A 17360-nucleotide genomic window follows, 5' to 3' on the forward strand; every position below is an offset into this window, starting at 1 on the left:
TTAAATATATTTTCTGCTTTCATGTTAATTTTAGTTAAAGTTTCAGTTATTTTTTGTCTCTTTTGTCAATTTTTATAACGTAATATTAACATTTATTTTATTTGTTTTTAATTAATTCATTAATTATTATGTAATATGTATTTTACTTTAATTTATTGTATTTATTTATTTTAGGTTATTTATGGATGTTTTTTTTTATTATTAATGGTGTGTGTGTGTATATATATGTATATATATATACACACACATATATATATATATATATATATATATATATATATATATATATATATATATATATATATCTTTTAGCTTTATTTTCAGTATTTATATGAATATTAATGGGTCCTGCAGTAGGGACGATAATGCAGCTCTTGTATATTTCACATTCTCAAAGAAAGCAGGCAGAGGCCGTTTGAACCAATCTACGTAACTTAATAGTGTAATTCCCTTTTTAAAAGGAAAACTGCAAGATCCTTATTCCAAGCATCGGACATGATGAAGTATTTAGAGATGCGGAGATTCAGGGTAAAATGCCCCGAACCCATTTAGACCACTGAGATTGTTGGACATTATCTGATTTGGTTGCTCGCTCTTGTTTAATTATGTCATGAGCCATTGTGTCGAAGCGACATCAGTCACATGTAAATGTGTCTAAGCATCTTAAGTGGCAGTGATGTAGCGTTCAAACAAACAATATCAATGGCTCTAATGCTCTGCGCTCATTTAGCGGTTCTTTGGGCTATATTTTTGACCTACTGAATATAAAGCAGCCAGGAAAGCATATTTCAGTTCAATTATGGAAAGCAGAGAGAGAGAGAGAGAGAGAGAGAGAGAGAGAGAGAGAGATGGAGTGGCTCATTTGGAATCCTGCAGGGAACCAGTTGCTACGGTAACAGGGAAGGTAGCCAGCTCCGTTGGGAGATGTTGCCACAGCAACCAGCCTCAGTGGCCAAGTGATGCTGCCGAAAGAGAGCGAGAGGTAAAGAATGGGGGAAGGAGTGGCAAAAATACACACAGAAGTGTTTGATATGCGTAAGGAGATGGGGGAAGGGTGGGCTGGTGACGAGACAAGATGAAAGAACTGATGAAAAAAAAAAAGCTTTAAATGTGTTATCGCATGTGCCTCGATTCGGGAGGAAGCTTAATTGGACCTCTTGGAAATTTCCACAACAAAGTGAACAAAGGTAAACGTGAAGAACGAGGAGGGGAAACCCAGTGTGTCTCTCCTCTGGGGAGAGTGAGATCATGCTAACGCAGACTTTGACAAGTTTTCTATAACCCCGCAGACATCACAACTCAAAGCCAGCGAGAGCTCAGATTCCTCAGTTTCAGTTTTAAATACTTGGGTATATTGAGCTATTATAATGGGGTCTCACTGCATGTATGTTGGTACAAGCTGTATTACTGAAAATACTAGAGCTGTAAAGACTGATGCAGTCTAAAAGTCAAGAGAAGGATTTGGTTTTCACAAAATGATATCGAATAGCTTGGAGTTTATAAATTCTTGTTTCTTATGGATTTTGTTAATGTTTGTTCATTTCAGTAGGAAATAAAACTTTCCTAAGAAAACTCTTCTTTGTAGATAGCAGTGAGATTAAATAGAGAACCAAATGTCTATTTTGCTCATGATTTTAGCATACATTTTCAAGTAGGACTTTGACGTTTTTGAATCAACATTCTTGTTGGCCCAGGACAAAAACATTTCAATCCACCAATCAGAGATTAGCTTACATTCATTTGGTGATACTTTACAATAAGATTCAATTTGGTTACATTACATATTGCATTAGGTATCATGAACTATCAGTGCAATTTTACAGTGTTTAATAATGTGAGTGAATATAATTTTTCACATACTCTGTAATGTGAAATATTATTCTAATTTAATATAACTGGTTTCTATTTTAATATATTTTAAAATGTAATTTATTACGTGATGAAAAGCTGAATTTTCTGCATCATTACTCCAGTATTATGTCACATGATCCTTCAGAAATCATTCTAATATGCTGATTTGCTGCTCAAGTAACTTATTATTTATCTTATTAACTTATTTCTTATTATTATCAATTAATATTTTTGTGGAAACCATATTTTCAGGATTTATTTGTAATGGAATCATTTTTTAACATTATATACTGTATGTCTTTGCTGTCACTTTTGACCAATTTAATGTGTCCTTGCTAAATAAAAGTATTAATCTCTTTCAAAAGTGTATATAAAACACAACTTTAACCTTTCAATTTTATAATAATAAATTAACATTATTTATTGTATCATACATGAACATGCACTAACAATGAACAATAGTATATTTATAAATGATCATTCATCTAGATTAATAAATTCTGTAAATAAATTTGTCCATTTTTAATTCATGATACCTAATGCACACACACACACACACACACACACATATATATATATATATATTAGTGGACTGATTATGATTAATCACAATCATGATTAATCACAAATTTAAAATACTAGGATTTAACTGTAAATGTGTTGAAATAAAGATGCATGACAAACTAGTTTAAGGAAACAGAACCTTTCACACTTCCGCCAGGTATGAGACATAATCCTTATTATTCTTTTATCATTATTCTTTTGTTTTTATTCAGCCATTATTAGCCTTTATACTGGCAATAAAACATTTACCAAACCTCATCGCTTCAATCCCAGTATACATTTACCCAACTATTATCAAAAGTTTTTCTAAATAAATACAACAAAACGTCTTCTTGCGACCTTACGTGAAGTATTATGACAAAATGCATTATGAAGAAGAATTTGACCTGTTCTGCAGGTGCATTAGAGCTAATATTAGCATCATGCTTCATAAGACAATTTATGAGATTAATAATACACTTTTACTCAGAACTCACTTCAAACCACCATCGAGTGTTTGTAATAACTTCCTTTTACGATCACATGTGGAACTTGGTTGTTTACTGTTGTTAAAATATGCTATTTATAGCCTTTTATATCGCTGCACAAATTAGCATTTCAGATGAACACATTCTTCAGATTTTCACACAAGAAAATCACATACAAATATCCTATCGTAATCGTGTGTTTATTATCTTATATACTCTTTAGTGGCTGTTGTCATGTTTATTTCTGCTGTGTAAAAGCCTTAACATGTATAAGTATGCTCTGCTGAAACTCACGTTGTTACAACCGCCTCTCCGTTCTTAAGTTGCCAGGTATACATTCCAAGCATAATACACATTAGTAAAAGGATCTATTTTCATTTTTATTTGTCTGTACCACACCTTGGGCGGCCGTGGTACATTATAAAAGTAGCCCAAAAAACCGCAACCCACGGCTCTGTAATTTTTCCCGGACTGTATTTTCAAAATAGCCCACTTGTGCCGCTGCCCTGGCAACACTGGTTCGCTGTACCCTCATCACACAATGATAGATGACCTTCCACGCTGCGATGACGGGAAGAAGTTGGGGTCAAACCTTATCAAGCGATTAATTTGCGTTAAGAAAAAATTAACGCGTTAAATTGTTTAGATTAATCGCATGCATTTGCACGTTTTCCTCTCGGCTGTTTACAGTTGTATTTGCAGTCTTGTATTTGTCCATGTAGCTTTTTTTTAGGTTGAAGCCCTAACCTGAAATGATTCAGCCATGTACATCATCCATCCACAATCACTGCAGTGACTTTTTTTGACACTCAACTCAGGTTTACACCTACTGCAGTCGGTCATCATCTGATCGATAACACACGCACACATACCTCATGCAAAAGACATCCAAAGGGGACAGCAATGTGAAGACAGCAATCTGCAGCTGACAAATCCAACAGATGTGCTAAGCGCAGAGAAAAGAGAGCAAGTGAGTGAGGAAGAGATGAGAGCAGAGAAGAAACGAGGGCTTAATGAGGATGAACGTGACATGCAAATGTGCTTTTAAGAGAGAGCACAAAATCTCAAGGAAAAAGGTCTGTGACTCCTGTATTAGCTGACTGCACAGAAACATTATTAGAGGCAGAAGCCTTTGAAAGAACAGTGGGGACCGTTTCAAATGTTGCAGGACTGTATTAATTTTACACACGGTCGGATCGCTGCAACAAAACAGCCTTGAAGAAAAATTGCTTGAATCACAATAAGCTCCCATGTGTTGGATTGTCCTTATGTGGAGAGAAGAAACAGGGAACAAACATACATGTTTTTCGTGTTTGTGTGTGGTGAGGTGTTGACATTTGCAGCCTCTTTACAGGTGCTTCTCTTTAGGAAAGCCTTAAGAGCAATTCCATAAACAAATTATCTTCGTTTCCACATCTTCTACAATCCATGTGTGTACTTTTTTTATTCTTGGTAAAGTCAGTCCAGTTCAACATAATTCATAAGTTCAGTTAAGAATGTATTTTTTTTTTTTTTTTTTTTTAAATAATCTCTCTTTTTGATTGATCAGCAATGTCTCTAAGGCTTAGTTCACACTGCAGGTCTTAATGCTTAGATCGGATTGTTTGCTGAAATCCGATTTTTTTTGTGCTGTTGTTCACATTGTCATTTAAATGCGACTGCCATCAGTCTCATGTGTGAACCGTATACGGCCCTGAAGTGACCCGCATGCGCAGAAGAAGACGTGATGTCAGACGCAGTGCACTGTGTTTGCAGAAATGGATGCTGCTCGTGTTAGCGTGTGTTCAGCTATTTTTAAGTTAATGTGCAATCGGAGCCTAAATAACGAAGTGATAAGAAGAAGAATATTAAGAAGAAGGAGAGCATGATTTCCTCCAGCGCAGAATTGTGACGTCTGTCGCGTTTCAATGGCGTAAAAATCGCATGAAATGCGACATGGCCGTTCAGACAGAAGTCGCATTGCAAAATATGGGATATGTATCCGATTTAGGACCACATATGAAAGTGGCCTGGGCCTGATTTGAAAAAAAATCTGATTTGTGCTGTTCAGACTGTCATAAGAAAATCAGATATGGGTCACATTGGGGCAAAAAGTCGGATTTGGGCCACTTTAGCCTGCAGTGTGAACCTAGTCTAATATTTCTCATCAAATTAATCCAAGATCAAATCTGAGCTTTGCTATCCACATTCATTTCTTCTTACGGTCTGGAAGTTAATAATTGTCTTAATTGTATCTGTTTTTACAATAATTTTAGGAGAAACATGATTGTTGATTTATTTAAAATGAAAATAAAGAGAAATCTAGGCAACTAAAATGCAGGTGTTTTCAGTTGACTTTTGATGAGAGAAGGTGTTTTTTATTTTTTAATTCATTTATTTACACATTTATGCATTTAATAATTTATCAATGCTTATATTTACATGTATTTATGCAAATATGTATTTATTTATTTACTTTTCCCTCTAATCATCCGATCCTTAGCATGGAATTCATCAGTAAAATTAAATATATATTTAAAAACAGTATTTATTTATGTACAATACGTCTTCGGACGTAACAGTATGTATCCATTTATTTATTTATGTATGCATGCACGAATTTGCACACATGCATATATCTATTTATGCAATTTATTTATATTGATGCATTTATTTGTATAGGGACTACACTGTTAAAAAAAAAAAAAAAAAAAGGCAAAATTTACAGTAAAAAACCGGCAGCTGTGCTTGCCGGAATTCTACCGTAAAAAAATTCTACCGTAAAAAAACACTAATAAGCATAACTGATAAAAAAAAACTAAGAAGAAACATCCAATTTGTAATGCAACGCAGGGAATTCTGGGAACATCAATTTACATTTTTTCCCTGTAAATTTTACATTCTTTTTCACTTCCAAAAAAACCTGTAAAATTGTCTAAAATGTCTATTACAGTTTTTCACCGTAAATATATTAGGGGAACTTACCATTAACCATTTAACAGGTTTTTACTGTAGCATTTTCACAGTTTTTTACCGTTAAAATCACGGTAATTTTTTACAGTGTAGGGACAGCTATACATAATGATTCTTTTAGATAGATAGATAGATAGATATGAACTGGTTAGATTACTTACATTACTTTGTAATCCATTATTGATTCCAAATTAAATGACAAAAATTGTAGTTAGTAACGTAATCCATTATATTACATGTTTTAGGGATAATCAGGCTATTTTTGATTACTTTTAGATAACCTGCTAAAAGTCAAATCCTTGATTTTATATCCTTGGCTGCTCAAACAGAGCATTGTTTTAAAGTCCCAAAGGTCATGGTGGTAATAGAAGTGACGCAAACCAAAAAAGGCAGATAGGAGGTTTATGAAGTAAATGTTTGATTTCACTGATGAATTCTGTGTTTAGGATTGAATGATTATTCGGCGGGATATGAGATCAGGATATTCCCCCAGCGCCGATGAAAGTAATTCACTTGATGACTGTTATTTGGGCTTTCGTTTAACAAGCTGAATTTGATAAATCGGTCTTTATACATACACATTAGCCTTGATATACGCACCTGCCTCGAAAGAAAGGGAAAAATATCATCTTTATCCTTTCAAATCCAATTCTCATGCCATTTGCTGATCTGCAATAACCCGCAAAGAAAAGCAAGCGATTCCAAAGCAGGATTAGTGATTTCACAGTGGTTAGAACGCCGCGTCTTGCTGGCAAGCTTTCAGATGGCAGAAACGCTGATTTGCTCTGGCATAAGACACCGAATGAATGAAATGCATTAAATGAGTATAAGGAATAAATTGAAACATATGTGCAGTGGTAACGAGTGCCATGGACATCTCACGTCATGTTTCATTCCTTACATACAAGGGCCAAGAAAATGACCTCATGACAGAAAGGTGATCGGTGATATCAAGAGTGTTATTGTGTAAATCCTTTACAGTCATTGTCTGGAGAGATTATATCTTAGATTGGACTGGAAGACACAAGACTTAGCCTACATAAACACAAAATGTTAAATTCACACTGCAGAGGCTGATGTCCTATGAGTTCGAGGCCACTCAAAAAAATGCCAGATTATCTGAGTCAGTAAGCGTCAACTTCTCTAGTGCAGGAGGCATCATTAGAAAAAAAAGATTTCAGTGCTGATCATACTTTTTATCAGAGATATTGCAAATTCTTTCTTTCTTTTATTAGTGTTTGCTAAAGCAAGCGTCATTATTACTATTGCTCATACTTAGAAAAATACGTTCAGAAATTACCGTTTGCTTTTAGTCATAATCCACCCAATTTCATACATATTTAATATCATTTTTCAGAATTTTCTTTACTGGCATATATAGTAGCAAGAAATAATTATAATTGAAAAAAAATCGGTGAGTTGGTCTACATCTGGATTAATGAAAATTATTCATGTGGTACCATGCAAATCCATTAAACCTTTTTAGTTTGCACAATGATATGTGATTGTGTGCCAAAACGTACAAGAAATGTGTTACATTTAACTTATTTTAAATAACCAAATAATATTTTTTGAGAAAATAAGCTATTTTTAAATTAAGAACATCCTAGTATTGTAGTGACAAGTTTGTTGTGGGTAAACACCACTCACATTTGCTTTAGAAAATGTCAAATGTAGTTTAATTTTTGGCATTTAAAACACCTCTTTGACACATTAGTGGACAGAAAATAATAGGAATACAAAATATGAAATGTTACAACTTGAATTTTAACATGCTTCAGCTATGGGGTATACTCTAAGGAACAGACCACAGGTCTTTGCGGTCTGTGTTTTTTAAAGTTCTTTCTGAACACTACGAAATCTCATGCTGTACATTTCAAAGTATTTGCATTATACGGTCTTAATGGTGTGTAGGGTGGACTACTGTGGTTTTAATATTGGAAAATATTGTTGCTATTTCTTTATGAAATAGTAATTGTTTTTCCTCAGTACAACGGGGACATGCTGTTTGTCATTCTTTTTTGAGAAAAAGTGGGCGAAATAGAAAGTGCAAACAACTTCCTGTTTTTAAACTAAAAACAGCAGGGGTTTCTCTGCCCACTTCTCATGTGACGAAGTTCAGTGATTCATTTAATCAAACTAAAAAGTGTGAGAGGGATGAGACGTATATGGAATATAATGATTATGTGTATTTTTATGATCTTTGGGTGTTGAATATGTTGTAAATAATACATATATTGTATGTATGTATTTATTTATTTATCATAGTTTTTCATATATATATTAATGTTGTGCTTGTAAGGATATTGCATATAATTTTACTTTTTAAGTGCAACATCAAGATTATATGTAAATAATTAATAATGAATTGTAATGGATTTAATGTTCTAATGATAGAGGTTATTCCCATTGATCTAAAGTATTAAACTGTGGTGTATAACTCTTCCCATACGGTTTGTATTGCTAACATGAATGATGCCTCAAATTATGCAGCATGCAGCTTATTTATGAGAGGGGTGTTATTGCTTTTAGATTTGCTTTGCGGACCATAAAGCAGGCAAAAAATATTCCATAAACTTGCATTGAACTCGCAGCCACAGGCACCACAGCAACTGCATAGCACACTCTAAAAACCACTCAGAACATCATGACAGCTAGTTTTGCACAGGTTTTACTTTAGGAAATCTCAAAATTTAGTTCTAACTGTCAAGTTTTCTGTCGTATCGAGGTCATAAAGTCCTAGTTAAGATTTCACACAGTTCCCACCAGAATCTTGCCTTTGTTCTGTGCTTTTTGGGCCACGCCAGACTTAGCTGCAGTTGTCGTACGAATGACGCTTGATTAGTGCTTTTTTTTTTTTTTTTTGGGAGAGAGTGACGGAGCGCTAGCAGGACATTGTGTGTTCATCAGAAAGACCCCAAAAACAGGCCAAGAGCCGTCATCTATGAACCATTCCTCAATCTGAATAGAAGTAATTGAATTTAGAATATGAAAAAGCCTCTTTGTCTGTTAAAAAAAGATTGCTTGATGTCGTGCTTGATGTTCTCGCAATTAAGCTATAAAAAGGAAGCAGCCCACTTTCGAGGGGGAATGGACAAAAAGCTTTAATGATGGCAAGGAACAGAATGGCGGGTGACAGCAACAAAGAAAAAATAGAGTTTGACAGGAGATTGTTGAAAGTGGAATGTTTAGTCGTACATCACTCTCTGAGTCAGACACATTTATCAGTCCAATACACTGCGGCAACGGCTCGATGCAGAAAAACAACATTTTCCCTGCTGGTCCTGTAGATTGTTTGTATATTAGAAGCGTGCTCGGTTATTTAAGGTCTGGTGAATGTGTTTGTGTGGTTTGACAGTGACTCACCTCTCGCTGCTGGTGCCCATCTGGACTAATGTGGGTGTGTACTGTGTAGAAACCTCTCAGACCAGTAGGGCTATTCTCGTGGTTGAGCTCACAGGCTACGTGGGAGATCTCCGGCTACGCATCATGGCTTCTTCTTCACTAAACTGACACAGGACATGGACATCACGAATTTACAGCCCACAAATGCACAGTAATTCAATAAGTAAACTTTTCGGGTTATGACTAATTCATCTGCTTTATTTATCGTTATTGGTTTTTATTATCTGATACAGTAATAATACCAGTACTTTTAAGGACATGAAAAATTCTGTCAATAATTACTCACTCTCATGTAGTTTGAAGTCTGTATGACTGTCTTTCTATCAGTTTTTTTATTTTTTTTATTGCTTTATATAACAATTGTTTGACTTTCTTTTTTTTATCACCATTATATCAGCTAATTTATTGGCTTAGTTCGCCCAAGCATGAAAATGGTCATCATTTGTTAAAGGCATAGTTCACCAAAAATTTAAATGACCCTATGATTTACTTACCCTCAAATATATATGACTTTCTTATTTTAGAGGAATTCAATCAGAGTTATATAAAAAAATGTCTTGGCTCTTCCAAGCTTTATAATGGCAGTGAATGGGGTTGAGATTTTGGAGCCCAAAAAAGTGCATCCATCCATCATTAAAAGTACTCCACATGGCTCCGGAGGCTAATAAAGGCCTTCTGAATTGAAGCAATGCATTTGTGTAAGAAAAATATCCATTTTTAAAACTTTATATGATGTAGGACAGAGGCGTAGCATAAGCTCTGGTGAGGATATAGTCTCGCAGGAACTTAAGCTATTACTGGTTTTGTACTTCAAATTTGTGACAGGTGTTTTGTTTTGCTCTCTTTCCACGTTTGTCACTTCGGAGCTTACGCCACGTCTACGTCCTACGTCATCCACTGGAATGCCACTCTCGTGAATGAGTGTACGACAGTTGTAATTCCAAAACTTGTACATAGTTCTTTCTTCTAGGGAACAGAAAAATAATGTATTATGAAAATGTTTTTACCCCAGCATTCTTCAGAATACCCTCATTTGTGTTTCACAGAATAAAAAATGTCATACAGGTTTGGAATAGAATTCACATTTTTTCTTTTAAGTTTAGTCTGTACATGACTTTCATTTGATATGCCGTTTGAAAATACAACTATTATACAGGCTTAGAAGGGTAAGTTCACCCCAAATGAAAACGTCTGTTGTTATTTACTTCGTCATTCCAAAAATTTGACTGTTTTTTTTTTTTCTGTTGAAATTTTAATAATTTTTGTTTTGTCTATACAATGAAAGTATTTTCGGCTCAGGCCCCAGCGTTCTTCAAAATATCTTCTTGTGTTTCGCAGAAGAAATAAAGTCAAATAGATTTGGAACGAAATGAGGGTGAGTAATATTTTAATTCTGGGGTGAACGATCTCTTTAAAATATGGATGTCTTGAATTCTTAATAGAGAAGTAAGTGCGAGAGCACCCTACCACATTTAAATGTGTAGGGGTTTGGCTTCTCTAGTGTGCAAACCCCGTCCCAGAACAATCCCTGCAAGGGTCACCCATCATCTGCCATCTGCTCCTCATCAAGGCAGCTGGAGCTCCATCTCAACTAATCTGGGCTGATGAGACCCTAAGCGGCGAGCATCCAGCCGCCCTGTCAGTGCAGACACCACTGCCTTACAACCCATGCTTCACCCCAAGGCAAAACAAACAGATATGAGAATAAATGAAGTTGGGAAAAGATGTGGATCCTGTTGACCTTCACAACCTGATCTCACTGGAAAATGTTATTATTTTACAAGATTTTGTGTGAATTCGTACAATATGAATCCACAAGGGTTAGTTCACTCTTACATGAAAATTCTGTTCATTTGTTAATAAAAATAGATCTATTGATCTGTTTACTATGATTTTGTTTCATACAAAAACGTATAAGTCGTAATAAACTTTCAAACCCCTTAACATAACAATCACTGGTACATAAGCTATGGAAACATTTTCTGCCACAGAAAAAAACAATAGTAATAAAGATAGCTGCAACTTTTTATTTTACATCTAACAATTCAGACTTTTCTTCTTGAGAGTCATCATCTCACAATTATGAGTTTGAATGTTGTAATTCTAATTTATCGTAGAATTGCAAGTATATGTTTACAATTCGGACTTTTCTCATAATTGCAAGTTATTTCTTAGTTAGTAACATCTTGCAATTCTGAGTTTATATTTTAAAAAGTTTATATAAAAAAAAATGCAAAAGGTAATTGCGACTTTTTATCTCGCAATTCAGATTTTTTTTCTAATGATTGTAAGAGATTAAATCTCACATTTCAGCTTGTTTTTTTCCCTCAGAATTGCAAATTATATCTTAGTTAACATCTCGGTTAACATCAACACAAGTTAACATCTTGCAATTTGGAATTCTCAGAATGGAGAGTTAGGCCCTGTTTACACTAGTGTGTTTTCGTTTTAAAACAAAATTTTTCACTGCATTTCAGAAACAATCTTCGTCCACACTACACAATCGAAAACGCATGTCACATAACCATTCATGCAGGTACAACAGTGAGCATGATGTTATTGTTTACATGGTGGTTTTCAAACTAAAACGGGGTCTGCGATATTTTCTAATGTCTCCGTTTTCGAGGGTCGCGAATGCCGCAGTAGTGTAAACGACAGGCGTAACCATAGCAAAAGTTATTTGTTTTAAAACAAAAACACACTAGTGTAAACGTAGCCTTAGTTATCTTGCAATTTTGAGTTTAAATCTTTGCAATACTGACATTTTTCCGCAGAATTGTGAGTTTGTCACATAATTCGTACTTATGTTCTCAGAATTTCGAGTTATATCTAACATCTCACAATTATATCTAACAATAATATCTTGCAATTCTGCCTTTTTTGCTGAATTGCGAGAAAAGTTTATAGTTGAGTTTATATCTTTGCAATACTGACTTGTCACACAATTTGGACTTTTCTTCTCAGAATGGAGAGCAATTCTGAGTTTAAATCTGTGTAACACTGACTTTTTTTGTTTTTTGTTTTTTTTCACAGAATAGCGAGTTTGCCACACAATTCGTACTTTTGTTCTCAAAATTGTGAGTTATATCTTAGTTAACATCTCACAATTCTGAGTTTATATCTCAGTTTTTTTTTCTGACTAAAATGTCAGAATTGTGAGATGTAAAGGCTATTTTAAAGGCCATTTACATGCTTCCATAGTAAGCAGATCGTACAAATGAAAACATACAAATTCATACGAATTATGGACCAATTCGAAAAAACGTAAAAAAGTTCTGAATTGCCATGTGATTATGCTTACCCAACAACTAAACCAACATAAACCAGTTTGGAAATTGGCAAGGGATATTGAACTGTTTGCCCCCGTAACATCTCATTTCCTGCTGTGTTGTCCACCCTTCACACCAGCCAAGTGTGAGAATCGATGGCTCCACAGCTCGTTGCCTTTCGCTAACATTAATTACAGCATGCAATTAGCATGGGGCACGCAATTAGCGTCAGATTCTAACAGTAGTTGTTGCTCTGACTGAACCGAAACTGTCCGGCCTCTTTCATCAGGCTTCTCCACATCCAAGAGCAGGGTGGACCCAGCTGACTCTCCGCTCTCCTAATCAAGGGCTGGCAGGCAAATGAGGCTGAGCACTGAATAATTAATCAGCATGATTACAATGATGAATGCACCCAAATCTTGTAGAGGCTGTATTACTTAGGGTGGGGTGGACAAGGGAGAGCGACACGGAGAGGAAGGGAGAGGGAGACAGATTGTGGAGGGTTGAGATCAGCAGAAAGCCAGAGAGAGAAAGGGTGGAGGGGGGCCGGAGAGCCGGCCAGCCACCCACTATTAAGGCCATCTGTCCTGCAGAAAGACATTTCTGTGTAAGCGCGTGCGAGAGCTTTGCGCATGTTTGTTTCTATTTATTCCCCAAATCTGCGGCAAAAGCCCACTGTGCCACTGAGCCAAAGGAAGAAGCGTTTCCAGGGACACTTCCTGACAAGCTAGAGCTTGTTGTGTAATATTCAGTTTTAAGAGTTGGCTGAACTCCTGGGACTTGCAGCAGCTGACGGCTTTGTCACTTTTTTTCACCTTTTGATTGATTTGTGTGTATAATTATATTTCCATGTTGTATAGCGATGAACCTTTGGCACTGTAGAAGCAGTATTTAATTTGTTGCGAATGAAAACTTAACGTCCATGACCTAGATCACATTTATTAACCATATTTTTGTGTTCAATTTATATATGTATGTGTGTGTTTGTTTATGTATGTGTATGCCTATGTATAAATATATATGTATAAATATATATATATATATATATATATATATATATATATATACATACATATACACGCGCACGCACACACAAACCATACTGTTAAAAAACAAAACAAAACAACAGCAAAAAAAGATTTCTGAAGTACATTTTACAAGAAAATACCGGCCTTTCTACTTCAAAATTGCATGTTGAATGTGTTACTATGTGTTACAGATTCTTTGTATTTTTTTGTAAAATTGTTTCTACACCATTTTTTTAGTGCCCTCAACAGACTTAACTTTGATCCCTCAGAACCTAATATTCATTAGCATAAATTAGGGGTGTAAGCCGATACGATATTCAGTATCAGTATCGCTCCGATACTGGCATTTTCTGCCGGATCGGGGTATCGGTCAGAAGAGACCGATCCAAATCCGATATTGTGCGTATACTATTGCATTATTGTTAAGCCCCACAAAAGCCACAAACACATTATAAAACATCATAAAGTTTTCATGCACTATATTTCAGGTGTTCTGAAGCCATTACATAGTTTAATGTGAGGTACAGATATTTAAGTCAAGTTGACGTAGTCTACTCTCCGCTGCGGCTGTCTGTCGTCCTCCATTCAGCGTTCAAACTGCGTGTCGTGTATGGTTATGACAGTCAAGATGAAACTCTCTGCAAGATTATTAAATGTTACGAATATTATACTTGATCTATAAATAAAGATAAATGGTTTTGCATAAAAGGACTTCGTGCTGTTTTCAAAATCATGTTGGTGTCTGTTAGATCACAACACTGGACAAGAGAGCACTATGTTCTTAACGAACACAGTAACTGAAATTTAAAACTGTTAAAAGAAAAGGCTCAATAAGCTATCGCACAGATTTAATACACTACGCATTAATATATCTTCACTTTGTGCTTTGAACCTTTCTATGCGGACTTGCGGAGTGCTATGCGCTGTGACTCCGTGTTGCTTCAAGTGCATCATTCTGCACACAGAATACGCATAAGCGCTTCGCGCCGCTCTGTATTTGGAGCCTTTTGTATCATTACTTTTGCACAATGAAAGGTTATTAATAGCCTTTCTTGTTCGTCTTATCTATCATATGTTTCTGCCTCATTACTGTGCTAACCTTTTAAAAGAAATGTATTTTACTTTTACAGTATATATATTTAGATATAAATATATTACTTGTTTTTCATGAATGTATTTTACAACAATACAAAGAACAATGTATATAATTTTACATTTTACATTATCATTTTAGATTTAGTCCTACACTTATTCACTTTTATTTGTTCCCCACTAAATAATGTTTTTTCCCACTAATTGTAGATTTTATATAATTGTGCGCTCATGATTTTTAGAGTAACACTTGCTACTGAATTATCAACTAATCTAGTTTATAATAGTAATTTTGTCATAGATTATAATTATATATGCATTCATTTGTTGTTTTTCTTTACAATTTTCTTTACAATGAAGTTCTATATTTAGCAGATTGTGTGTAACACAAAAAAGTCATGATCAGGTCAACACACATTGAGGTATAAAAATTCAACACTGATAAAAAAAAGATAAATAAAAAAAACACTGCCCAAGTATTGGATCGGTATCGGCATCGGCAGATGCTCAGAATTTTTGGTATCGGATCGGGATCGGTTCTGAAAAAGTGGTATCGAGCCACCCCTAGCATAAATTCACGTATACCTTGGCTGACGTAGATGAACCACAGATGTTTTGTTATACATTCGAGGTGTGGAGAATTGTGATTCAGTAGTGCCACATTATTACGAGGAACATAAAAAAAACCTGCAGCCCACTATTTTCAACTGACAGTCACATGTCTAAAATGACGCATGGCGTATGGACTCATCCTACCACACACGGGTACAAATGGAGATGACTGCATCTCTAATGAACAGAGGATCCACACACACACAGTCACACACACAATCCATACACTCCGTATTTACTGCAGAGCGGTCTGATGGATTAAAAGGAGGTTGACTTGTTAAAAGGTGACACATGATGAACTGACGTCCTCTCTCTCTTCACTTACCCAGCTGCGCTGCACGATTGCATCATCGCCAGGCATGATGTCATCCTGCATCCACGACCAGGAACAACGACTGGTGTGGAATATTTAATCAGAAAGCAGGACACTGTTATTGAATGAACCATATTTCATGTGTTGCTGCAAACAGCTGGAACACAATCTCAGGGGAAAGTAGATTGAATATGGGGCGGTTTTATGTTTGTTTTAGGATGGTGGTCAATATACTTTGTTAATACACATTCCTGGTGTGATTTATTGGTGAATGTTGCTCCAAAGAACAAAAATCGGTAATTGGTAATCTTTTTAGGAAATGTTGAAGCTTTGTTTTATTCTATTGAATATTCTGTTTTCCCTGTTGTATGTCTGACTATGGAACTAAAAATGCTGTTTTAAGCATTTGGTAGATATGTTTACATTCAAAGTTGCAAATTTAACAATGGCGCAAAATTGGAATATCGCATAAAGCATTTGTGAAAAAATCGCCGTTTTCATCCAACTAGTCAAAAACATCAAAATCATCACTTCCTGATAAACTGGCACTAAATACCACTAAGAAAAGCAGGAAGAGCCACTGAATATAATAAATGACTTGCGCCTCAGAACGAACAGCTAAGTTCCATGACTTTTTTGATGCACAATTTATTCGGCAAATGCTTTTCCATGTCCCAGTATTCGCATAATAAGTCAAAAACCACCAAGGATTTTTTCCTTCATTCGTTTCTAATGTGATACTTAAAAATGTGCATAAAAACAGGATGATGAAAACATAGCTAGAGATAAATTTGATGTAAGGAAGGTTTTAGGACATGGACATGCTTTAATTAAAGCAGACTAAGAGGAATCACAATCGAAAAATTATATTTATTGATAGTTACATGTTTGTTTGGCTTTTAGCACTTTAACAGTCATACTATACACTACTGTTCGAAAGTTTGGAGTTGGTAAGGTTTTTTTTTATCTTTTTGAAGGAAGTCTTATATTCTCATGAAGACTTACATGGCTTATATGCCTCTGTGATTAAAAAAAAAAAAAAAATACATTATCACAATTTAAAATAACTCTTTTCTATTTTCTATTTGAATATATTTTAAATAAATGTGATGCAAAGCTGAATTTTCAGAATAATTACTGCAGTGTTCAGTGAAATCATTCTAATATGCTGATTTGTGGCTCAAGAAACATATTGTATCTTATGGCACTCATTGTTGAAAACACTTGTGCTGCTTAATCTTTTTGTGAGTCTTTGATGAATAAAAAGCTCAAAAGAATTGTTCTATTATAAAATAGAAATCCTTTGTAACATAATAAATGCCTTTACTGTCACTTTTAATCACCTTATTGCATCTTTGCAAAATGAAAGTATTAATTTTCTTCAAGAAAAGAAAAAAACGTACAAACCCCAAACGTTTAATGATAGTGTAGAGGTCTTTTTTATGTCAAACTAGTCAGTTCACACTCTTCATACTAGGAAAAGTGTAGTGCGTGTGTAGTTTGTTTGGGTTAAAAGTCATTGGTTCCAAGTCTGGTTGAGCTCTTGAGCCAAGTCAAACACATTTGAGTGTATGTGCGTGGGTGTATGTCTGTCTGTGCTTGCCTTCCCTCCTCTATGTTGAACTCGCTCTGGATACACCCAGCTCTGACTGTCCAATTAAGGAGTTTGACTGGGCTCAGGCGAACCCTCGCTCTCTGCCTCAATGAGCTGTAGGGAACATACAGCTTGCTGCACTTCACTTTGACGTGAAGGAAAATCAATCACGACATAACCCTCCAAAAACAAGTACACACGCTGTTTTGAATG

The 17360-nt window shown here is 35.3% G+C and overlaps 1 protein-coding gene across 1 annotated transcript in view; it reads left to right on the forward strand.

Annotated features, from left to right (window-relative positions):
* The window catches only part of aplp1 (amyloid beta (A4) precursor-like protein 1), a 57599-nt gene that overhangs the window by 14388 nt on the left and 25851 nt on the right, over positions 1 to 17360 (forward strand).

This window comes from Onychostoma macrolepis, chromosome 15 (genome assembly GCF_012432095.1).
Source record: "Onychostoma macrolepis isolate SWU-2019 chromosome 15, ASM1243209v1, whole genome shotgun sequence".
In the NCBI taxonomy this organism is placed as follows: domain Eukaryota; kingdom Metazoa; phylum Chordata; class Actinopteri; order Cypriniformes; family Cyprinidae; genus Onychostoma; species Onychostoma macrolepis.